General features: G+C 56.5%; 1 protein-coding gene across 3 annotated transcripts in view; it reads right to left on the bottom strand.

The window, feature by feature from the left end:
- Window positions 1-25,074, bottom strand: part of VAC14 (VAC14 component of PIKFYVE complex) — a 101,424-nt gene that overhangs the window by 14,664 nt on the left and 61,686 nt on the right. The window lies entirely within an intron of this gene.

Raw genomic sequence — 25,074 nt, 5'->3', positions numbered from 1 at the left:
TCTGCGTACAAAACCCCTTTCTTCCAGTAATCCGCCTGCTTGCTTTTTGAACTCCTCCACACTCTGGCCCCACGGAGTCCTGTGACGAGGAGTTCCAGAGTTCAAATCAGTGAACCTGGAAGATGCCTCTGCTTTGAACATGCCTCATTTGCTGCCTCCCAGCTCTTGTGAAAGGCGCTATTGTTCCCTGCTGACACCCCCACACCCCCGCGAGGGCCTTCAGTCCTCTCCCGTGTCGCCCTCTCCGCTCCCTTTCGCTGGCTGAAGGGTCTAACTCTGATTTCGCCTAGGACGGAAGGACCCGCAGGCCTTTGAGCTCTCTCCATCCTGCAGCTCTTCCAATCCTACTAGGCCTTTTTTGCAACGGTGGTGGGAAGGGGACCAGGGCAACACAAGGATGCCAGCAGGCTGGGAGTTAATTCAGCAGCGTAGCGATATTTTCCGTTTTCTTCACTGCTCCCTCTCTAATTACTCCCAACACTCGATTTTCTGTTTTGATCGCTGCAGAGCTGTTCAGCTGATGTTTCCGCACAGCTAGCTGCAGCAACGACGTAGATGTGCAGGCCAGGACCGTAACATCACAGGCAGGCACCAGATTAGTGGTTAAAGCGAGTTGCGTTAGGACAGCCCTATCCAGACGTTGCAGAAGCGGAGAGGCTTGTTTTGCAATCATCGGGGAAACTAAGGCAGAGGCAGGGCGAGCCGGAGGGGAGCCAAGAGCCGAGCCAGGAGCCCACCCTGCGGTCCTCGGCACGGGGTCTCGACAGACCCCAAAGCAGCGCGTACCCGGCGCTGCAGCTCCGCGCCGCCCTGCCTCTGCTTGGCTCTGCCGCAGGGGTTCGGCAGGTCACAGCAGGAATGTTCTGCTTAATAAACTGAGGCATTCTCAAAGTTTTAAACATTTTAGACTTGAAACTGAAAACCAGATTTTCCCCAGCGTTTGTTTGGATTTTATAATTTCCTGTTTTTCTCCACTGTGGCTCCGAGGCTGCCGAGCTCCTGCGTTTTTGGATGGTTTGTTTGAGGACACCTGAAACGCTGCCCATTGCGGGCTCAGCCCTTTGGGCCTATCGCCAAAGAAAACTGGAGAAGGCTGATCCGGCTCCTCCAGCACCCAGACTTTGCTGAGCCCCAGTGGAGAAAGCTCCTGTCTTATTCTTCGGCAGAGATCAGAGGAACGTGGAGTTGAGTACATGGAAAGGGAATGGGCCTGGGATGAGAAGAGCTTCCAAACTTCCGCAGCATCCCTGCACGTGCACACGGTCCTGAGCATGGGTGTCACGAGCTCCCGCCTCCAAAAACTGGGATGCTCCATGTGCACCAGTGCTGGGGGCATCGGCTCCTCCACTAGCTTATGGGAAACCTCTGCACCCGGGAAAGGTGCTGGCTTCCCCCAGAGCTCCACTGCTTCTACCCCAGCTGCCTACAAAGCAGCGTTCAGCATCAGATCGTTTGAACTGGCAACTGAATCCCCCCTGAAAGCATCTTAAGAGGATCTGAAGAGGCAAAAGAAGCAGCATCCGCTTTGCCGGGTGGGTAGGAGAAGAGCGAGGCGTTGGCTCACTGCTCAGCGTGTCGCCGTTTGGCCGGCTTGTCACGGGCTGTGGGGGGAACACCTGAAACCCTCCGCGGCCAGGGCTGGGGTGATCTGCACCCTGAGCAAGGGCAGGAGGAGACCTTCCAGCTCTCCACCGCCATGGCCAGTGGTGGGGCAACACATGAAACCTGCCAAAAGCACGCTCTGGGAGTGGGAGAGTGAGTGGGCCCAGTGCTGGTTTGGCAGCTACAGGAAGAGGAGCCACCGATTGCTGCTGAAGGCACGGGCTTGCCAGCGCTGCTTAAATATTTCCCTCTCTGGAAACCCATAGCGTGCCTGGGGCCACACAAACTACGTGCAGGCACTGTTACACAAGCAGGATCCTGGCTCAAAGAAGACACCTAAGACCGTACCCTGAAGCGCAATACCAGCTCGTAGGTGTTTTTGGACTCCCAGCTAGAGCACGCAACCACAACTTGTGTAGTTATTCCTTTAGGACAGCTCACACAGGCTTTCAGAGCGCTGGAGTGCTCCTCGCAGCTTAAGGAAGAGGCTGGTTCTCACAGGTGGAAAGAGCACCAGCTGTGCCGGTGGCCACACCAGCTTTCCTGTGCAAGGTGCAGTCAGTCACAGAGCAGCCAAACGTGGCACTTGAGGTAGAACGTCCCCAAACGAGGTCAAGAGCATGATGCAGAGGAGGAAGCAGTGGTCAACCTGGTCTCACGTCCTTCGGAGAGTCGCTATGGGCAGGGGATGGAGGAGAGCCTAGTGGGAGGCATGATTTACTTGGATTGCCACGGGCTGCTATGGGAATAAACCCAGCACAGCAGAAGGCAGAGGCATCCTGACATGGATCCAATGCCCTCAGAAACCCAGCAGCAAGCTGCTGCCTCCAAGCACAGAGGGGTTAATAGTGCTGTGCCCCCAGGGACCGGCTTGCAGTGAATTAATTACCAATTTGGAGGAGGATGCGGGCAGGGAGGTGATGACACCTGCTGCCAAGTGAGCTCCTTCCAGCACGAGAGCAGAGAGCCTCTGGGGCCTCCTGCATTCCCCCAGCACGCAGAGGCCATCAATTAGCACCGTCCTTGAAAGCCAGGACACAAAGAGCCCCCACGGGCACCTCAGAAAAGGATGGTAAAGCCTAACGGGCAACGGAGAAATGGTTTTTCCATCCACACGGATCCACCTTTGCCCATGGCTCTGCCTGGTGGGTGCCCAGGCGGCTCTCTTTCAGCAGCAGCGAGGAGGACATGGTCTGCAGGCAGCCTCACGCTGGATGATGCCTGCAAGCTACTGAGCACCACGCGCAAGCTGAGCGTGTTGAGCCCTCCTGCCCAATGCTTTTGATGCACCCAACGCCCTGAAAGACTGTGAGGAAACACGTTCGAAACAAGGCGGTGGAGGAAGAAACCCCCGCATCTTCCTCCCAATTCCCGGCTCTAGCACGTAGCTTTGCACCCTCTGTTCCCAGCGCAGGCTCTGCAGAGCCCTGGCGCCCAAGTAGCTCCTCTCTGCCGGGGCACGGCAGCGGGGATGCGCCGAGGGAGCGCCCAGGTCCCGCTCTTGCCATCAGTGACGCGGCCGCTGCCTGACAATGAGATTCTCTGTATGGGGGTTTATGTAATCTCATCTCACATTCGTTATGGACTGGGTTAAAATGGAGCGGGCAGTGATAAATAAGCTCATTTATCCCAATTATTCTTATGTAAGTGGCTGCATTCACAGGCTGCTGGGATGAAACGCTTCCCCAGCTTCTCCAGCTTGGACTTGCTGGGACAATGAAGCGAGGCATCGAGGGGAAGGCGGAGAAGCAGAGAGCAGCCCCTGAAGCAAGCAGCTGGGAAGCACCTGAATGCGCACCCACATCTGGGGGACCTTATGCAGCAAACAGGAGCTCCCCAGAGCCCCTGAAGCTGGAGGAGAAAAGGGAAACCAGCCCATGCTCTGAGATGCTTTCAGTTCAACCTGATGGAGCCAGAGGCAAATCAACAGCTGGGTCCTGCATCCAGCTTGCCAAAGGAAGCTCGGCGTTACAGGCGGGTAGGATCACCCGGCGGTGCTGTGAGGGTGGTGCAAACCCAAAAAGCAAGCCCAGCCTGTGTGTTTCCAACGTGAGCATGTGACTGCTGAGCAGGATGTTTTGGTCTCCTTCCTACCCTTCTCCAACACCCCAGTGTCCGAAGTCCACCCTCTAGATGACTAACCGTGTGCTCTTTGAACCAGCAGAGTCCAAGCAAGGGGTGGCTCCTCCAGCCCACAATCCAAAATATCCAGGGAGAAAAAGAGTTTCTAGGACATTTCAGCTCTGACTATTCCTGAGACCACCCTGCAGTTTAATGAGGAGAGAGTTTTAATGAGACAAGCTTGAAAAGGACTAATTGCAAAGCATTGAGCATCTTCCATCTCTGCCTCAGCAGCCAGCAGAGCTGGGAAACGGCTCTTCTGCTCCCCGTGACCCGTGTGCATTGCTTCCCTGCAGCTCCCCAGCTCGTCTCTGTGCCCACCCAAGAGCTGCCTTGAGGCACACAGCTGAGGCCAGGTGTGCATCAGGCTGGGGAAAGCCCTAGATGCAACTGTAGACAGTCCAACCCAGGTGCAAACCTTCCATCTCTTGGTCTTTCCTGCCTCTTTCTGCTGCCTCGGCTGTAAAAGGACATCATCCCTCTCCTCCACCCTGCCAAAGACGACCCAGCGGGCGCAGTTTAGCAAGGCTGAGTCCACTCTGCTCCACAGGGCCAGTGGGAAGCCTGTTTTTCATAGCTCCCAGGCATAAAGGCTACGAAGCAACTCAGAGGAGGGTAGCCAAACAAGAATCACTCCGGAAAGCTTTCTGGGAAGCTCTCCGCAAAGCGCCAGGGAAGGCAGCTTTGGAGGAACTTCAGTGACCTCCAAAGCTGCCCTCACACGCCTACGCTCCAGAGCAGGCATTTTAAGGAAAATATTCTGGTCCAGCCCCCATTTCCCCCACCTCCACCGCCCCTCGATCAAAAATGAGGAATCATTTTCCAGAAATAGAAACTCTGACATTTTGCTGGCTAATGCCTTGTTCCCAGCAAGCCGGAGTCTGAATACAAACTGCTTTCTAATTTCAGGCCTGGTTTTGATTAGTGAGGAAGGACTTTTTCTCTCCCCCCCACCCCTTTTTGGTGGCATTGGGAAATCGGAAAACATTCTGCATTAAAGAAACAGCCATGCACAGCACATCTCCCCTTCCCCCAGCAGAGACCCATGTATCCAGTTTTGGTTTTATTTCCTCTTTCCTCCACCAGCTTTGGCCCAGGACTAGCTTAAAGGTGGGAGAGGAAAGCTCCAAGGTGTCTGTCTGTGGGTGGCATGTGGCTTTTCTTACACAGAGTGGGGAGGAAATTAAAAGCTTTGGAAGGAAGGAGCTTGCCCAGGTGAAACTGGGTAACCTCAGCCCCTGCTCAACTCCTGCATTACCTCCGGGGCACTGACGGGACGTGATGAGCCACCAAATGCCACTTGTCCAACCTTCTTCCCTCTCCTGGGAAAGAGGCATCACCCCCAACCTGTGCGGCGGACTGGAGTGCTTTGGTAGCAAGGGACCTGCCTGGCGATGCCACCGCACAAGGGTGTGCTCGCTCCACTGCGCCCATGCAGGAGCTCTCCTGGAACCCGCTGGAGGACACCCCCAGGCCTCCAGCAGAAGTGCATGTGCCTGTTCTCAGCGCTCAGCGTCCACGAGGCGCCTGCGGGCATGAGAAAGCCAGGACCGGCGGTGGGCAACAAGACAAGGCACATGCTGCTCCTTCCCATGCACGTGCGTGTACGAGCTCCACTTTCCAGCCCGCCCGGCAGGTTTTACTCCCTTGCTGGAGCAGCTCAGGTTCACATTCCTGTTCCTCCAACCCAGCGTTATACTATATTTACAGGCAAACCCTCAACCCTAATCCGAAGGGAGCGGGGCAGCGCGGGGCCGAGCCTTGCCCAGCGGCAGCGTGCCAGGAGCTCGCAGGGATCAACGCGTGCGGGCAGGGGCTGGCCCAATGCCCCGTTTTGCAGCAGCCACGGAGGGTTCCTCACGGTCCCAGCCTCGATTCCCCAAAGTGATGGGGGACTGGGCAGCAGAGGGGACAACTGGCCAAGCGCGCAGCTGCTGGCCTCCGTGACAGCGGCCAGCAGCTGAGGCCAACTGCGAGCCGCGGGCGGATTGCGTGTCGGTGACATGGGAAAGGCCACGCGGAGCCGTTCCCGGGAGGGCTTTCCATGGCACGAGGAGAACGTGAGCGGAGGAGGGCAGGCGAAGGGGGCCGCAGGGGGACAGGTGCCTTCGACTCACCAGGCAGCAGCCGAGATGCCAGAGGACTCTGGAGGCCTCTGCAAAAGGGGCTGGGTGCCGTGGGCACGAGGGCCGGGGCCAGCCACCCGCAGCCTGCACCCGCAGCCGTCGGCCGGGGCTAAGAGCGGGAGAGGGCCTCCGAGCGCAAAGCGCAGCCCAGCGCGGCGCTGCCAATTGCTCCTCACCCGCAAATTTTAGGAGCTTCTCGCCCCACTTCCATCGCCTGCACGAGGAGGAGGAGGCACCTCGAACCCTTTGCTCTCCCATCTGCCGGAGCTGCAGGCACCGAGGAGCGCTCACCACGGAGCAGGGGACAGGTCCCCAGCAGGCTCCAGGCACAGAGCTGTAAGCCACCGGCTTTTAAGCTTCGTGAACCTGGCTCATCCTGGACCGAGCCACACTGGCTGGTGTCCCCGCCCCAGAAACCCAGATCTTTACCTGAAGCCATGATTTCTACTGGCTTTTCAGCACACGAGGCAATTACTTCTGCTGCAATGCCACCAACTAAACCCAACCACATATGATTTTCTTAACAGCCGTAAGACTGAAAAAATCTCATCGCTTTCTTTCCTGCCCCTATACGGAGTAGCGCGGCTGCCGGCAGGCCGAGAAGCGCTCCATGCTGAGCCGCGGCGCAGGAGAGACATGGGCTAGACCTCACGTGGGCTCTGTTCCTTTAAGGACCACTTTCAACCCCCAAATCTGATCAGGAGGTCTGGCAGCGGGTGTCTGCAGCTCACCCATGCAGCCCTTCCTGCTGGCAAAGCGATGGGCCAAACTCTCCCCGGCCCGAGCTAGTGGTGGACACACTCCAGCTACCCTGGCCCACACGGTTGAAATGCAGTGAGGAAAGTCCTTTCCGGTGACCAAATGTGTCACCCATGGGCCTCACAGTTACCCAACCCAACCTGACCAGACAGCAGCTCCTTCAGGAGAAATTCTGCTCTGGCCAATGTTCATGTTGCAGGTGTCAGGAAGGTGACGGGGACACAAGCAGGGGCACCAGGAGAGCCCAACAAGTCCATGTGTGCAAGGGTGCAGCCCAAAACCTGCTGGAGAGCCCCAGGAGATGAGACCCTAGGGACGTGGAGCACAAGTTTTACTTTCAAGTGCAGACCCATGCTCAGCCCCTCCACTTTCCAAGGCGCTCCAGGTGGGAGCAGGGACCACCGGAGAAGCGTGACTCATGAGCTGCAGCACTGATACCCCGAGAGAAAGCACCCCGTAACTGAAAGGTGTTGGGACCTGCTCCTGCAAACTCCAGCCCATCAATTTTGGCCTTAGCGCGCGACGTGCCCTGTGCCTCCGGAGCCCGTAAGCGAGTTGTTCTCCTCCGGCCATCCTGTGCTAAGCTAATTTTGGCCAGACCCTCTGCAGTACCAATAATCAATTCCTCGCTACGCACCAAAGGAGCTATTAGCCCTGTCACATGCCGATCGAAAAGCGCCCCCCGCGGCACCCATCCTCCCGGGGGGCTGGGGGGGGGGGGCTGCCGCAGCCCCGCTGCGTCCCTGGCCCTTATGCTCTGAGATTTCGAGGCGATCGCCCAGCTGGGTGACAACCCCCCCCCCACCCCGGTCCCCGGCAGAGGCTGCCTTATTCCCGGGGAGCCGGGCGCGCCGGGCAGCCGTCGGCTCTTCAGCACCAGCAGGCGCATGGCAGCAGTAATGAAGCGCAGTATTTAGGCCATTAAAATTTAACTCCTTAAATTAAAAGGGTTCGTCAGCCTTGTAAACAGGGCCAAGGCGAACGGCTGCGGGCACACGGGAGGCGGCGGCTGCGGCGCGGTGCCGGGAAGCCCTCCCTTGCCCATCGCCTGGGCTGCTGGTTGCAAGGAGGCTCTCGGGACGAACGCCGGGGCTTGCAGCACGCGCCCAAGCCCCGACGCTGCAGCCGTTTCCCTCTGCTCCGGAAGCAAAATTCACGTGCAAATGGGAGCTCATGCCTTCAAAGGGCACGGGGAGAAAGGGATGCAGAGACCACGGCGAATCCCACCCTAAAGGACCCCTCTCTCAGACGGGGAAGAGAGGCAGGGGGGTCGCCACCAGCTCTGCAGCCCACGCAGCATTCAGCACCGGCTCTTTCCGTCGCCGTTCCAGCACCTTCCAGCACTGCCCTCCACCTGGACATGTCCTCTAGCACCCAACCCGGACAGGGCACCCGGCAGCGCTGAGGGAGAAGGTGGAGGGACAGGCGGGATTCCCAGCGCCCCCGCCCGGACCTGGCTCCCCTCGCTGCTGCCGGGGGTACCCGGGGGTGCAATGGGGGCTCTCCCCGAGCCAGCTTTGCAAGAAAGCGACCGCCGCGCTCCGGCGGGCGCGCGGGAAACGCCGCTGCGGCGGTTCCCCCCGGCAGAAGAAACGCGCTGGCGGCCGACCAAGGCGGGTGATCGCTCAGCGGCTGGGCAGGGAGGGGACCGGAGCGGAGAGGGCAGCCCCGGAGATGCCGCGTGGGTGCCGTGCCATCCGGCCCTGCGGCCGTCCCGCGTTCCCCCCCCCGCCCCCCGCGCAAGCGGCACCGGTGCGACGAGCCGTGCCGTGATCCGGCCGGAGGGGAGGGATGGCGGTCCACAAGGGCGCTTGGTGCAAGTCTCCGACTAGCACGGCTCTGCCACCCACTCTTGATGGCCCCAGCGCCTGGGGACCACGCAGTGGTGGGACCAGATATCTAAGCGAGGCAGCTAGTGGCCTCCTTTAAATAGAGCAGCTCGGGGCAGAGCTACACGCCGTGCCAGTCGAGGCGGGAGGGAGCCCTAATGGGTCCCCACCTCGTCCCCAGGCTGCGCTCAAACGTCGCTCTAGAGCCAAATCCCCTGGGATCCAGAGGTCACCAAGCCTCCAGCACTACAAAGTCAATTGTAACGAATTCCCATCAACCTAACGATCGTTGAGCAGCGAGCCCAGGGGACAGGATTACGAGGGGCAGCCTCGCATCACTGCTTCCTACGAACACCGGGAAAGGGCACAACGAGAGCAACGGGACGGCTCCCGGCAGACGGGAGGACAGGCCGTGGCCGCGGCGCTGCGTCACGCAGTGCCCGCGAGGCTCAGAAACGGGCCGCGGTGCTGCCTGGGCAGCCGCTAGCGGCGGCCAAGTGGGACGACCGTGCCTTGAACCAGCGAGGGGAGGACTGAGGTCCGAGAGACCAAGCTCCTGGGCCAGCACCCCTGGGGGACGCTCTGTGCTGCTGAGAGGTCCAGGGTTGGCAAACGCCAAGTGAAGCATCTCAGATGCTTCCTCAAATTAGGAACTAGGCGGATGACACAACCGGGGCTCAAGGGTGGAAGGAGAAAGGCAGAAAGCACAGGCAAGGGGAAGAGCCAGTCCTCCATCCCAGTCCTTGGCCAGAACCAAGGACAACTTCAGACCAGAACCATGGGCAAAGGGGCAGCGAGGAGGCCGCCTGGCACCACGTGGCCAGGAACTCCAGCACCCAGGTCTTCCTGGAGCTCCAAGCCGGCTCGCCACGATCTGGCTGGATTGGAGACACATCTCCAATTAAGGACAGAACCTGACTTCCCTCCCGGCCCCGTTGCTTTGACAGTGCAACGCCTGGAAACGGGGCTAATCTAAACATCGTTGCAGCTGAAACTCTGCTCCCCTCCCCGCCACCCCGCGCCGAGGGCATCCCTTGCACGGACAGCCGACAAACCCGACCCCGAGCTCCACGGGTCCCGCTGGGTGGACTGGAGGGGGCTGCTGCAAGCGGCAATCTGCACGTTCACGCAAGGAATCGCTGCAGCGTTTCATTACCAATCGCGCCATGACAACTATGCGGCGACCGTAATAAAATACCCGCTCAGGCCCCTTCCCCTTCGCCACATGCTTAAATAAAGCAGGTGACTCGTTATTAAGCACCAGTTAGGGCTCCAGTATTTTCTTTTATTAGTGCTATATATACACAGGGGGCTCGGCACAGATAGGAGAAATTCTCGCCCCACTTTAAGCAACGGGGCCAGCAGGCCGGCGCGTCGGCTGAGCCGCCCGCCGGCCCCGAAGCGGGTGCCGGAGGTGGGAGACGTCGCGCCCGCTCTGCCCGAATTCGAGCAGCGGGCACCGAGGCGGCTGCTCCGGCTCGGCTTCCTCCGGCGTCGAGGTGCCGGCACATCCGCGTTGCCTCCCGCCGCGCTGCAGCACGTCGCGCTCCCGCCGCGAGGAGGGCAAAGCCCTGCCGTGTGCTTCCTCCCCCACCCTCCTCTTCCCGCGCTCCCTTTTCCTCTCCTCCAAAGGCGGTTTCGCCGCCCTTCCTCCCTCCCCCCCCCCCACCGCCAAAGCTGTCCTGCCGGGAAAAGCAGCATCCGCGGCCGGCTCAACAGCTGGGATCCTTTAGGAATTTGCAGAGGAAGCAGCCTTCAGAGCCCAGATAAAATTAGGCTGGGGAGAGGACAGGGGAGGGGAAAGCAGGAATGCCCGGAGGGTGCTATTCCCCCGCTTCCTTCCCCATTGCGACGGAAAAATAATAATAATAAAAAAATCCCAGCCCTCCATTTTTCCCCCCTTTTCCAGAATCAGTGCTCAGAAATGTGCTCCTCAGGGCAGCGGGAGCCATGGCAACCCGCAGCTCACGCTTTAAAAAATTCATAGCGCCTAATGCAAGAGATTTTTAACCGTTTTGAAAGTTTAAGAGAGCCGGCTCTCATTTTGCAGGCTTTGGAGAGGCAGCGCTGGGGAGGAGAGGGGACCCGCTGGGTGCCACCCGCTGCAGTTGGGTGCCACGCGCTGCAGCCCCGGCAGGGTCTGTCTCCTGGGGCCGAGCTCATGGGCACCGTGTGCCAGGACGGTGCGAGAGCGCAGCCCACGTACCCAACGACCCGCTGAACGGCAGAGCCCAGCGAGCAGGGACCGGGGCAAAGTGGCGAGCGGCACGGGGAGGCTCAGGTACGAGCCCTGCATCCGTCGCCTTGCCCCAGGAGTTGAGAATCAGCCCCAGAGTGGTGGGCAGATGGAGAAGTTTCATCTATATACACAGTGGGAGGCATGGAGAGGAGGAGGGAAGACCAACAAGGTGTTGGACTGGGAGCACTTGCAACCAGAATGGCATCTGCTGGACCACGGTAAGATCACTAAGTTTGACCTAAGAAAAGCAACTGGGGCACAACAAGCAAGTCCCTCAGAAGCACAATTCTGGAGCGAGAAGCTGTCACAGCTCTCCCTAGATGACCAAAAAGCTTGCCCGGCACCAGGAAGACAACGTGAGCAGAAGCAGGACTCATGCCAGTTCCCTCCTTCTTCATGTGGTTTTTGGACTCTTCCTGATGTCTTGACATTGAAGCCCTTGGGCTTCTAACAGCTTCAGTCTTGCTCTTTAAGATGTCAGGTCAACTAAGAAGAAGAGCATTAGCTCAAAGGGAGCTGATCAATGGGAACGGCAAGTGCATTTTTGGGAGACCTAGTTTACCGTGCAAGCATCAAGCCCAGCAAAGAAAGACAGAACCTCCTTTTCCCTAGCACTGCGTTACAAGCTCACTCCCCACCACCCGCACGGGTCACCCAAGGCCGTGCCCTGAGGGTGGCACTGCCCGGTGTACAAACCATTCAGCTTTCCCCAAGGTGCCTGGGTGCTTCCTGGCCAGCCAGAGCACCAGCAGCGTGCGAAAGCCACCTCCTACCCAGCTGCAGCCCTGGAGGTTGGGTGAAGATTAGCTTTCTAACACCAGCCCACCTTTGTGCATCTGGGTGCAGCAAACACTACAAATGCTGCCTCCCTGTAGCGTCCTCCGAGAGTTTCTTCCTCTGCTGATGCTGCCCCTCTATCTCTGCTTTCCATCTCTTTCAGAGCCAAAAACACGTTGGAGGTCTCTGCTCTCTGGGGTGCTGCATGGGGGCAACCCCTTCAAGAAATAAGTCTCGCCGGAGCGGCTCCTGGCATTAGCCGCTGAGGCTTCCTCCAGCCAGACCCGGTGGAAGATAGAGCCCACAGCAGAAAGCTCACCATCCTGACCAGAGAGCATCCAGCTTGTCAGGATGACTATCACACTCCTGCGGCAAACTTAGCTAAACCCACCGCCTCTCTTGCCACCAGCTCGGGCCTGGAGCTGCCAGCCTGAGGACTGACCGACTGCAGCTCTCCAAGCGGCTGCCAAGGCCCAGCGTGAGGAGAGATCTGCATGCTCTGCCCCCACGAGAGGCTGTGTGCCAGATCTTGAGAAGCTAGACAACCTCTGAGACAGTTTTGCTTGAAAAGGAAAAGGTGCAGAGTATTTCACTGAAAACAAGAAAACCCTCCCACGGAGTGTCTGCTCCGGAGAAGCCATTAACATAACAACTGCTGAACACGCTGCGGTGCCAGCTCAGCGCTGGGCTGGGCTGGAGCTGTCTCCTCCGTAACACGCTCCGCAGGGATCCCCAGCAATCCCAAAGCACAGCAGAGAGCAGCAGATGGAGCTCCCCAAGAGGAGCATAGCTACCGCTCGCCTCCGCAGGTGTGACCCTCCGCAGACACCCCTGTGGCAGCCAAAGCTCCTCTCTCACGGGCAAAAAAGGCAATGCTGAATGGTCAACCACTTCCAAGTACCCACTCAGACCCCACCTTTCCCACCTTGCTGCCATCCCACACCTCCTCCCCTGGCCCAGGCACTGGGGTCCCCTCTTTTGTACATATTTGAGGTAGCACACGGCAGTGCCAGTCTTTGGAAGTGCTCACCACCACCACAGCCTTAAGAAAGACGGGGACAGTAAGGCCAACAGGTTTCTCTGCTCTCAGCCAAGGGCTGTGTAGCCCATGGATCGGGAACCACCGCAAGGCAGAACTCTCTTCCTAATGCAACACATATATTCAACCCTAACCACCACAAGCAACCTTAAAAGCAGACGAAAAGCTGGCAGGCATCTGGACCCACAGCTGCTGGGCTTCTGACAGGGGCCTGTTTCTAAGGAGGCGAAAAGTAAATTCATGCATGTCGCAGAGCCACCTGCGCACGGGGACCTTCTAAGAGATTCTTTTCACCTGATGGAAAATCCGGGACCGCACAAATTGAAACCCACTGGCCTGTGTACAAGGATGACAGATTCTAGTGTGGTGAGGCCAAAGCTACCCTTTGTTTCCATGCAGCACAAATTTACATTAGTCTTTTGGACACACCAGCTGAGAGCTGAGGTCCTTCGCGCTCCACACGGACACGACAACAGTGCAGCCCTTCAGTGAGGCTGACCTGGTATTTTTATCTTACGCCGTTCATGAAACTCCCAGAAACCGAGTCTCTCGAATGCTTACACCGTCAGACTTGATTGGAACCAACATGAGTCGAGTTACTCATAGGAAGGAGAAAGATGAAGAATCCCACAACGTGATTGCATAATCCTTATTTCCTATGGAAAGCAGGCTAAATCCAGCCTCCCTGCATGCTTAATGTGCTTGTATCTGCTTGCTACCCAAGAGACGGTTCAGCAATGCTCAGATAATACTCTGGCAGTTAGAGAACGGCAATACACACGGACAGAGTCATGCTCAAACCTGCTTCGCTTCAACTAGCTTGTAAAGAGCAGCTATAATAACCCAGCCCTTGCAGAGACAGATTTGAAGAGAAAGAGAGTTTAGCTCAAGTGAAGAGCACACATCTGCCCTGAATCCTCTGCATGGAGAAAAAGAGGGATTAAGGTTACAACTGAAATAGCTACAGTGAGATGCTCTACTTTGTGGTGCCTCCTTGCAGAGCCCTCCGAAGAGCGCCCCATTCCCAAGAAAGACTTCCCGCTTGCATTTGCAGGGTCAGTGCAGAAAACTATCATGTCTTGACAAAGTGCAGCGAGCGCCGTCTCCAACCGTAGCCACACAAGTTCAGCTAAACCAGGTCAAGGCACCGGAGGCCACGTGGCAAAGAACTGGTGTTCAAGGACCTTGGTGCCAGTGTGCAGAGGGCAGGAGCTCACTGCAGCCTTGCTTCCCAGAGGCGAGCAGTTATACCCATCACACAGATGGCCAAAACCCAGCAGAGGCAGAAACAAGTTGTTTGTTTTGGAAGCAAAATCTATATGTCCTGCAGGGCCTCAAGCCTTTGCTTCTGCTCCTTGTTAGACTCCTCGCTGACACCAGACAACGTTGGAGCTCAGCTAACCTGCCCCTGAGTACCATCCTGGCTGGCAGCACGCTTTTACCTACTTCCCATACGCTTACCAAAAGTTTGAGTATCTCACAGCCCATCTTCATCTCTTGGCTGTGCACATCTTGACTTCAACCCCACAGGGCCTTATCAGAGATCTGGAAAGCACCAGATAAATACAACCTTGTTTCCACCTGAGAGCCCTCCTTTGACTGCCAAGTGTGAAGGCCCTTTGAGTTTTCCCCAGAGGCACAGAAATGGAGCAAATGCCCAGAGCTGGACTATCCCTGAGCATTACTTCTTCTCCCAATAGCTACACTGGTTGGGGCATTAAAGGAGATTCAGACCTCGAGCAGGACTGTAGCTAACTGCAGAAGCTGTCTTACTCGGCAGCAAGGAGGGACAGACGCTCGAGAGCACTTGCTGGCTGCCACCTCCACTGCCAGAACAAGGCACTGTTCTGAAAGATGCCAAGTACACGGAGATCATACAGTTTGTTTTGATCTTTAGGACTGGAAGTGTCAAGGTGCTGAAGGTACTGAATAAGGCGAAGACAAGCATTCAGCCTGAAAGCTCTTGGGGTACTGGTGAAAGCCTTTGTGGAACTATTTCTGCAAGGAGCATCAGGACTCAAACAGAGCGGGTCCAAAGCTTATGCCTTGTTCTTCACTAATACAGCACCTTTCCAAGATGCCATCCTCAGTTTATAAAGCAGTTATCCAACACTTCAGTTACTTACGTGATCAGCAAAATAGCCACAGCTTCACGCAGAACAGGAGGGGGAAACAGCACTATATCAAGGAGAAGAAAGCCACAAGCACAGAATACGATCAACCGACAATATCCTCTCAGATAGACCAGAAACTAGAAGATAACTAAATTTGGAAACTTAATGGTCCACTCAGCCCAAGATATCCCTGAACTCTTAAGACAGCTGTAACACAGATGAATGCAACAACTCCTCCAAGGCTGAGCCCATCAGACACACATTTAGAATGAGCCTCCAGCCATCCAAGTTAATGTGTCCCAAGAGTATGCGCTTGAGGAACCTTACAACGACCCAGGGATAAAGTTACCCTGACTGCAAGTACACACTGATCCATTGATCACTGACCTATAAATCTTCCAAGGTGCTGTAAGAATAGCTGAGCATCTACAGGAGGCTCATCTGGAAAATAAGTAGCTGTTACACTCTCAATCCTCCAAGAAAGCAAAAAAATTATAAAGCTTGAGATGTGTCTTCTACAAATTTTAAATCAAGTAGTTACTTGACAGTAAACTGGGCAACAAGATTCATCCCCAGAGCAGAGGGTGGGATTTCAAACCTCACATTCGTAGGAGCATTTTGCAGTCTAATGTGGCCACTGAGAAGAGAAGGTTAACATTAGCAGGTCCCAACAACAACCCATGGCATCTACTATGGCTAAGGAAAGCTGATCAACTTGCAAGTCTTGCCGCCACTGAAGACAGCAAGGTGATGGTCCACTGGTAGCTGAATTCAGAGAGACTGGAGCACTTGCACAATGCTATTAGCAAGACATACTGCTCAGGGCTCTTGGGGTTCAAGCCACGAGGAGGAGGACCAGATACAGAGGTATTACAGCGTGCGCCTGGCAGGGCTGAAACTTTGGCTCCAACAACATGTGCCTGAAAGAGCAGGAACTCTGGCTCAAAACCACCTCCCCAGGTAAGGAGAAATGACTCACGTTCATCTGAGCTCTCCAGAGCACCTGTCTGAACCCAAAGAGATACTTAAACCAGCCCTGCTTTCAACACGCAGCAATGTTTTGGAGGAAGCATCACGCTTCACGTCGTTTGTGATACAAGTTACTGCTACAAGACGCTTCTCCTCGCCTTCTCTGAGTTTCTTTCCTTCCACTTGAAGGCACACAACCCTTGTCTATTTTTAAGGGGATGAAGGGCAGGGGAATGGGAGGGGGAGATATGTAAAGCAACAGCAGCTCTCAGAAGATCCTTCCTTTGAGATGTATACTTCCCTTTCAGGCTGACAGCTGTGGCCTAATTTTCAAGAAAACTGACAAGCGTCTTATTTCTACCCCTATAATTACTTTTCATTGCAAATAAAATAGGTTAAAGGAGCGGGCTCAAAGCTATGACAACAAGAGCTGAGAGAGACTGATCCAGTTTTGGGCATGCACAGATTTTAGAGAGACGGGAGCTGCGGTCTCTGTACTCGCCCTCCCCATCACTTTGAGGAGAAATAAAGAGAAGAAATAAAACATGCTTGCTCCTTCCCATGGAAGCGCAGCCGACAGCCAGACGGCTGCACTTGTTTTTTCCGCGGCTCTCTGCAGTACGGTGAGGAGCAGATTGCTGTCCTAGAGGCAACACGGTTGAAGAGTTTCCGCATTTACCCTGTAGGGAAAGTTACATTTTCTCATCTCAGCCACAGCGTGGAAGGAGGAGAGCTTTCCACCACGGGGTAGAGGACGGAAGGGCCTCCCACGGCCACGGAGCTTGCTCCAGCGGCTAAGCCCAAGCTAGAAGATGCCTCAAGGAGCCGAAGCCGGGGATGGGAATGGAGCTAGTTTCTCTGACCAGGAACTGGAGACCAGGACACAGATACAAGCCGAATGGGGCTATGGGCCGCACGTAGGAGCAGGGTTGGATGTGACTGACCACAGATGCTGCCCTACAAACTGCCTCCAGACTAGGGTTAACGGGTGTCTATGCCTGCTGGAACCTCACCTCAGCCCAAATGATTGCTCTGCCTGTCCTCAGGAAGTGCTGGGCCTCAAGTGCATCAGAAGTCCACGCAGGGGGGCACTACATCCAAGAGGTTTGCAGCATGCTGAGATTTAAAACTGCTGCTCAAGGAGGCTTATGATTCCTCAGCATAGCCCAGAAGCTTTAAAAGCTCAAGAGGCACCAATAGATAAGTAGGAACTGAAATTAGGGGTCAAGCAGGCTAGATTTGAGCCTCCAGGGTGGAGGCTATGGTGCTATTTTGCAGAAGACAGGTGAAGATGGCATCATGAGACCTCCAAAGGCAAAGGGAAAGGCACAAACCATCAAGACGGACAGTAAGAAGAAGACAAGGGGAGTTCTGTGGTAGGGCTGGGCAGCAGGCATGGCTACACCAGATATCCATAGCAGCTTGAGCATCGCTTGGCCTTGGGGGAGAGGGGGCTCTGGCTCCGCTCCATCCCTCCCACCACCTTCAAAGACTAGATGGCCAGTGCACACTTGCGAGGAAGAAATAGGGGAAGGGGGCCAAGCAATTCGGAGTGGCAGGCTGGGAAGGGCGCTGGCAGGCAGGACCCAGCACAGCACCGAGGGAATATTAAAATGAAGCAAGTTGTCAGGACATCAGTCGCTGATTGCCACAGAAGCAGGATTTTGGCAACAGACACAGAGCAACGCATTTGATGGTGAAGCTTTCTGATGGCCGGGGCCGAGCTAGAAAGACTGGGTGCATGGTCAGCAACTGCTTTGGGGTTAAGGGGTCTCCTGGCAGGAGTCACACAAAAGCTAAGGAGCCCAGGGAAACCAAAAAAGCAAGTATGTGCCGGTGGCGTTGAGCCTCACAGTGTCACACGGCTGCAGCAGGCAACGACCACCAGTTGTGTGAGCCACAGGGCTGCCTTTTGGACTTGCGGACGAGGCAAGCCTGGGAGATGGAGTTGTCACTGAGTGGCCACAGGCATTGACCGGGCACCAAAGGTGGCCTACCTGGCACAGAGAACAAGACCGCCGGATCCAGGAGACAGCTCTGGGGGAGAAGGGGGATATGCCCCAAGATGGGTGCTTCCAGCCCCTCACCGCAGGCGCCGGCAGCCCTCACTAAGCTGAGGACATGGGCAACAGCACAGGCAGGAGCGGGCACTGTAGAGATGAGCACAAAGTAGGTGCCTTCTGGGCCATTCCTGCTGTCATGTGGGCCCATGGTAAGGCAGCCAGCACGAAGCAATCTTTAAAACCAAGCTGATGATACGTAGGATGCCTCCATGGCTTTAGGACAGACGCCCTTCCCTGTGAGAGAGTCAGAAATTGGCTGGTGGGATGATGTGAAGGCCAGCTGGAGGAAAGGACCACCTGCCCCCTTGGGCTACCTGTAGCAACGTGACACGCTGGGGCTCACGGAGCCCAGGGATGAACCCGGTCCTCCTGCACTGCCAGAGAGGAGCTAAGTGGCGCAGGATCATGTGTTCCAAGATCTTCTCTGCTCAGTAGCCATGAAGCCGGAGCAGGAGAGGGGTCAGGAGTCCTCGCGGTGCCACTGAAAGCAGCCCCTCTTCCTACCTACACACTGCAGGGGACTGCGGAGGATGACGCCAGCTGGCTTCTCCCAGGCCACGGGGCACTGGGGGGCCCCAGGCAGCCCAAGACGGCGAGCGGGATGAAGTACTCCCAAAGGGGCGCAACTTGTCTCAAGCTGGCTTGTGCATCAATGGGCCTGGCATGCCAAGGAGCAGGTTTACCAGGCAGGACAAGAGGGAGACAGCAGCTGAATAATCTTCAGTCCCTCCTCATCCACACTTTAAATCCTGCATAGTCTCTTTTCTGCCTACATCCTGACTCTCCTCTTGCTCATACCTAAACCCCAGAGCCGTTGCTGACCTCTCCCTTGCTTAGGTTGAGCAACAGAAGTTTCCAAACGTCCGAATCCTCCTCCTTTCCCGCCCGAGCCCACCCCAACCCCAAAGCATCCGTCCAGATTTGCGAGATTCCTTGCGGGCAAAGGAGAGGGAAGATATCAGCTCTCCCGAATCAACGCAAGCTCATGCACAGCCACCACCGGCGTCGCTGCTTGTGAGTAACGCACACGGCACAGCCTGATCGCAAGATTAGAGACACTCCTGAGCTTTAACTGTTACTTGGCCCATGCGCTCGCGCTAGGCCCTCCGCCACCTCCGAGTCAGCCCGCTGTGCTCGGAAGCGAGCGCTCCTTTCTGCAGGGTCATCTCCTCCCGCGCGCTGCAGCCGTTACCGGCCCCCTGGTCTTGCCGATCTCCAAAGCACTTGCACAAGCTGGAAAAAAGGCAGAGAATCTGGTAAATCCCTTGCTTGGTCGTTTAAGTCCTAGTGACAGCCCTCAGGTATCAGTTCATTTCAAAGGAAACCACTTTCTTGGCACAAGCAGAGTGCGAGGCACTTGTGCTACCAGCTTCTTTTGGGAGCGCTCCTCCGCAGCATCCCAAAAGGTGCTTTCCCTGGCTGCGAGGGGATGTGGGACCACAGATAACGCTCTGCTCCGGGGTCGGCAACGACCGCACAACCGCTTCCTCGCTGCCGGAGCGGCGTGCCTTGCAAGGGGCTGCGTCAGCGGAGGAGGAGAGGCTACGACTGCTTTGCATCTCCCTTCCCTGGGGAACACGTCGCGAGAGGGGACGAAGCAGCCGCTCGGCCACACACGTCAACTCAGAGGAACGTCTTTCAGTGACCCTTCTGCATCCTGCCTTGAAGGGTCAAATCGCCCTGTTCCCACGCATGAGACCTCGCTCGCCCAGCGCGCGGGGCTCCCTCCCCGTCTCCTCTCCTATTTGGGCTGCTGGGTCAGCCTGATCTCCAGCTATTCTGAGCTGAGGAGGGCACAAATCTGAGCTGAGGAGGGCAAATGAGGATGCTCCCCAGATGCCTCTGGATCAGGCCACCAATACGAGGTCCTCTCAACCCCGGAGGAGGACGTGCTGACCCACACAGTCCAGTTTGCTCTCCAACAGCCTCTCCTTTCACGTGCCTGCTTCGGATGGGGAGCCTGCTCTTGGGCCGCGGCCTTGCTGGCTGCCCACGCTGACAGCTCCTTGCAGGGGAAGAAGCAGCCCCACACCAGACATCTGATTTTCTCTCTCCTAGACGGCAATGACTGACAAGGCAGGCTAGGAACTGCCTGAAACCTCCTTTCATTATCTACTCTGACAAGTGGGAATTTCCCCACGTTTTTATTTTGTTCATTCAATTATTGCAATCACTCCCACATTCAGAAGAGATGGAAGCATTTCTTTCCAGCATGTCTATTTATCCAAGACGCTAACAGCTCCAGAGAAGCCATTACCATCTCCAATGCAAACAGGCGGCTGAGCTGTACACGGTCTCCCCACAGACCATCCCAGCTACTTTGCAAGCAGTCGAGTCCTGCCACGTAAAACTGGATTGAGGGTTTTTTTCGATCTTGGTTAAGGTCTAATCACATCAACGGCAACACAGAAACCACTTAACTAACCGCCTGCATTTTGCTAGACCAGAATCAAGCGCAGACACGCTGTACGTGATATTAATCCTTGTGTGACTTTGGGGGAAGGGACAGCAGGAGCAGGAGGAGCGGGGAGATGCAGGTTGGGCATTAGAGCAAATCTAAGGGATCAGAAAACAAGGTCTCTGTGAGTAATTCTGTGAGATGCTAGGCTGCACTCCAGACCCCAGGCAAGGACTTAGCTAAACAAATATAGATCCTTATTTATGCTGTGGTTTAGGAACCCCCAGATGCTATTGCAATGCATGCAGTGCTGGGCTTTCTTCCACACGTGCCACCTCTCCTGCTGCGCGGCTATGGCTGAAACTGCCCACTAGCCCCACAGAGGGAAGGGAAACCAGCCACGTCTCTCCAGACACACTTGGGAGGCCAGAGCAGTTGGCTGCTCCCTCCCACTCCCTTGCAGTGCCGTGACCTCCCCTGCTCCAAGCTGGAAGCTGTTGACCTAGCAAAGCCCACGGCCAGGGCAGAGCACAAAGCCGAGAGCATTTGGCATCAAAGAGCCAAAGGGGATTTGCTCAAGCAAATGCACCGCAGGTGCAGCTGAGCAGAGACCAGACACAGAGCAGCTCACATACCAAAGGGAAGATGCTCAAGGCATAGAACCGTCCACAAAAAGTTACGCCGAGAGGGGAAATGTTGAACACGTGACATCGGCAAAGCTAGCAGACCTTCTGGAGAGACAGCTCCACCAGCAAGGGCAGAGCTGCAGAGGAAGGGCAAGAGGAGGCTCCCGCTGGGTGACGGGGAGCAGAAGGCCGGGCGGCGGGAGCACAGCGCCCGGGCAGACGCGGCAGCAGGAGGCGAGGAGCCTGCTGCTGGGGCGAGCGTTTCCTGGGGCAAGCATCCGGCCTTGGGCGCAGCCTCCGGGCTTTGATCGAGACCTTCTGAAAACCGGGACTGTGGGAAACGCCAGAGCATCCTCGAAAGAGCGGCTGCGGCAGCTTGCCTGCCTGCCTGTTGTGCCTGCAATTGGTCGGCTACGCGTGACGAGAGGGGTTGTACAGTCATCTCCAGCTGAGAGCGATGGGCTGGGAGATGCTCAGAAGCAGCCAGGAATGGAAAACCTTGATGAGACCAGCAGGATGCAAAACCCCCGCTCGGCTCTGCTTTGAGGTTTTTAACCGAGTGTGCTCCGCGCTCGGGGAAAATCCTGGGCAAGATCCCTTGCAAGAGAGGCAGCAAAAATGTCATTACTTGGTCCCTCCCAGACTGCGTGTTCTGGCTTTTCACTCCATGGTGATTAATAAGGCAGGACATCATATTTCAAGAGCAAGGAAGAGAAGAAAACATGACCAGAACCTCCAAATCCTGACAAACCAGAATGGACTGGTAATTTAACAGTTAATGCTGAAGGCAAATCTGCTCGTTTGTGCTGAACATCGAACACTGTCTCCAGCCCCTCGTGAACACCTCCCCTAGGGAAATGCTGCCTGCCCAGGATTAGGGAAGGAGCCGGTTCTTACAAAATCAGCCAGGCAAGGAGAACTTGGAAGGTAGCTTGAAAGTCGCTCGTGGGAGCTTATGCTTCAACGCTGCTTCAGGGAAACTAATGTTTAGCAGCCCAGGTGCAGCTCCTCCGCGGGAGCCAGCGGTGACCTGGGCTGCAAGCAGGAAAGAAAGACCAGCATGGGTGAGAGAGGACTCAGGCCTCTAAGCCTGCCGGCACGTGGCCAAACTCTGGTAGAAGTCACTCAAGCAAGTGACCTCGCTTCCCCGGATGCGGGTCGGCTCCTCTCTCCGTTTGCCAGCGCGCCTTTTCCTGGAGCCCCCTTCCCCAGCCCGCTCGTCCGGACCTCATGCCACACTCCTGCTGCGATCCCAGGGAAACCGCGGGGAGCGAGCAATCGCAATCACGCGGGACCTGCCCTTTAAAGGAGCTCACACATTTTGCAAAGTTTTTTTTTTCTTTTTTCTTTTTTTTCCCCTATGCATACTTCCTCTTCCTCCCCTCCACACTCTTGCTGACCTTAATTAGTCCCAGCCCACTCCGACGCTGCTGATCACATGTGTTTTCCATTTTTCTACAGGAAAACGCATCAAATTCTTACAGGCAGCTCTGAGTAATCCGGGTCCCAGAGCGGCTTCAGCGTGTAGGACGGTTAGCTCATTCCCAGATCCTGCTGGGAGGCTTTGGAGAAGGAGCTGGCTTGCATCGCTCCCGCGGCAGTGCTATCCACAGCATCTCCTTCTCCCGAGAGGCTGCCTGTGCTTCCCAGGGGAAGCCCACAGGATTCTCCGGGGAAAGCCCAAGCCCAAGGAGGTCTGCGCTGTCCCAACTCCTTTTATCATTGCATGCATATATTCTCCAGGCAAGGCTATCAGGCTCTTCTGGACAAGGTCACGCTGCTGATGGCCTTCAGCATGTTATACGCAGACCTCCGACATCCCAGCTCTAGCTTGGATGAAACAAGTTTTTTTTTTTTTCCCCCAACCCTGTCCCGGGAGGCCGGTGATTTTTTTCATGGTTTCACACTAGTTTGAGCTCTGCTGAGTTGATACCACCCGTTACAGCCCCCTCCCTGTGCCACGTGCAGGCTGGCTGACACCGCGTTGCTTGGGAGATGGTTGTGGGTTGCCATCAGGCTGTCGAGTAACAGCTTCCGTCTCCCACGCGCACGCCAAGGGGCCACGGAGGATCGGGGAGAGCCGCAAGCAAGCGCGGCCACCGCGATTGCTCAGCGCATGCCTCCCCGCAAGATATCTTTCCTGGAGGGAGAGCGAGAGGGCTTGGGTGCTGCCTGGTTAAAACAGCCCTGTCCCCCGTGGTGCCCCAAGGAGTAGGGAGATGAAGCACCCGCTCTCGTGGGCTCTGGGCTCGCTGAGCCCATCACGTCACCGAAAACAGCGAGCTCGAGAGTTGGGTCTTTGCAGAGTTAAAACCGAGTTCCCGACTCCCATCCCGGATTAACACAATCCATCCAAGCCCCAGAGGAGCCGTTGAAGGCGTTCATTGAAGGCCACTTACTAAGCCCCGCTCTTCAGCCTCGGCCGCCGGGGCTAGGGCTTCCCATCCCTGCCCAGCCAGGGACTGGAGTCTGTGGTGCGAGATCAGAAGAAACCCAGCAGCAACCCGAGCTGCTAGCCCGTGACGTCCGCGCCGACACGACGATTAAACAGGAACATCCATTGAGGGCAAGAACGCGCCGGCCCGGCCGAACTGCGGGTCCCCCCCCAATTACTGCCTGAAAAGCAGGTTCCTCTCAGAGAGCAATTACAACGGGAGCCAACTTCTAAACGACATGAGCGCGCCGCGCGGCTCACTCCCGCTCCCCGTCGCGGACGGGCTGGAAACCAGGCAAGCCTCGCGGCATGCTAATGGCTCTTACATAAACACCCAGCCTTGAATACCAGCGTTGAGCTGGGAGCTGACCCATATAGGCGGGCTCTGGGGCGGGCAGCTTGGCTGGGCGGCCGAGTCCGCTCCAAGCCAAGCCAAGGTCTAAACCCGAATAGTACTGACCCCCGAAGAGCCACGGGACCCTTCGTGGGCTGACCGTGACAGCCCGGCTCTCCAGCCCCCAGGTTCTGCCTCTCCATCCCAACCCAAAGGGGATTTTGCTGATGCCTCTCCATGCCAGGCACTGCTAATCCCACCCAGTGCACACACCGCCCCATCCGGTGGGATTCCCTGACCCTGTCCCATGCTCTGCAGCTTACTGCACCAGCCTGGAGGCTTCGGAAGAAGGGAGGGCTGCTTTCCGTTTTTAAAGCGGGAGTAAAAAAAAATAAGGGCTTTCTCGGGTTACTCCTTTCTGCGAGGCAAAAGGGGAGGGGGAGAAAGTGCACAGTTCATTAAAGCAAAAGGGCAGCCGGCCAGAGAGCATCCTGGCAGGCAGAGTAATGTATTTTCACAGACTTGCTGCCTCCCGACACAGAAGCTTCCCTTGTAAAGATCACAGCTGTTTGGATTTTACCCGAGTTCATATCACAGTTTATCAAAGGGACTGCATTTTTTTTTTCTTTTGGCACTTTGCTGAGTACAAGCAGAACAGTTCACGCAAAAAACAAACCCAGGTTTTGTTCTGCATGCAGCAGCCCGGAGGGTGGGAGAGAGGAAGAAGGGGCACGCACAACCCCGCTCCCCCATTCACGTGCTGATGGGAGCAGAGGGACTTTCCGTGCCTGGGTTTCTTGACGAAAGTGCTAGGCTGAAGGAGGCACCACGGCATCAACCAGCCCGAAGGAAGGAGGCGGCAGGAGGTGATCTCACGTCACAGCTCTGCCAGCCTCCAGCTCATCAGGAGGGTGAAGCGGGCTCATCACAAAGTATCAAAATGTTTGGCCAAGCAACTCTGTGTTGAGAGGAGCTGCCAGCGCCTGGGAGAACATGAGGGCACACATGAGGATTTGGCGTTGGCCTCGAGGCTGCTGCAGTCACGCACAAGAGCTGGCTGAGCTGCTGAAGACGGGCGGGTGATGAAGCTGGAAGGTGGGACAGCAAGCCAGGAGGAAAGGAGAGGTTAACAACTGAGCAGGAGATTTCCAGTAAAGGGAAAGGTGACAGTGCAATGGTGGGTCACTGGAGACAGTGGCAAAACGCACTGGGAGCTTGCACCACACCTCCTGGGGCTCAGACATCCCCTGAACGCCAGCAGCCCTCCATCCAAAGCAGGCACACCGCACAAAAGCTGCCTTAGGAAAGCCACAGCCTTTTCTTCACCCCTAGACCCAAAGCCTCCAGCCTGAACCCATGGCCCCTGCAGCCCTCACGGTGCTGGAGAAGGGCCCAGCTCCTGAATGCCCCTCATCCCGAGGGATCCTCATGTCCAGCCCTGCAGCAGGACACGCTCCACCAGCTCTCTCCTCAGAGGTCTTGGCACTGAGACAGCAGTGCTGGCATGCTAAACCAAAGAAAGAGATGCACGCTGTCCGGACCTGGGCAGCATCCCCAGCGCATCCCTCGTGATCTCAGCCTGCAGCCAGCAGAAACCACTAACCCTAGTTCCCAGGTCCCCCATTCCACTCGCTCGCAGGAGCC

Source organism: Rhea pennata, chromosome 13, assembly GCF_028389875.1.
Source record: "Rhea pennata isolate bPtePen1 chromosome 13, bPtePen1.pri, whole genome shotgun sequence".
Taxonomy (NCBI): domain Eukaryota; kingdom Metazoa; phylum Chordata; class Aves; order Rheiformes; family Rheidae; genus Rhea; species Rhea pennata.
This window is presented reverse-complemented; position numbering and strand designations above follow the sequence as displayed.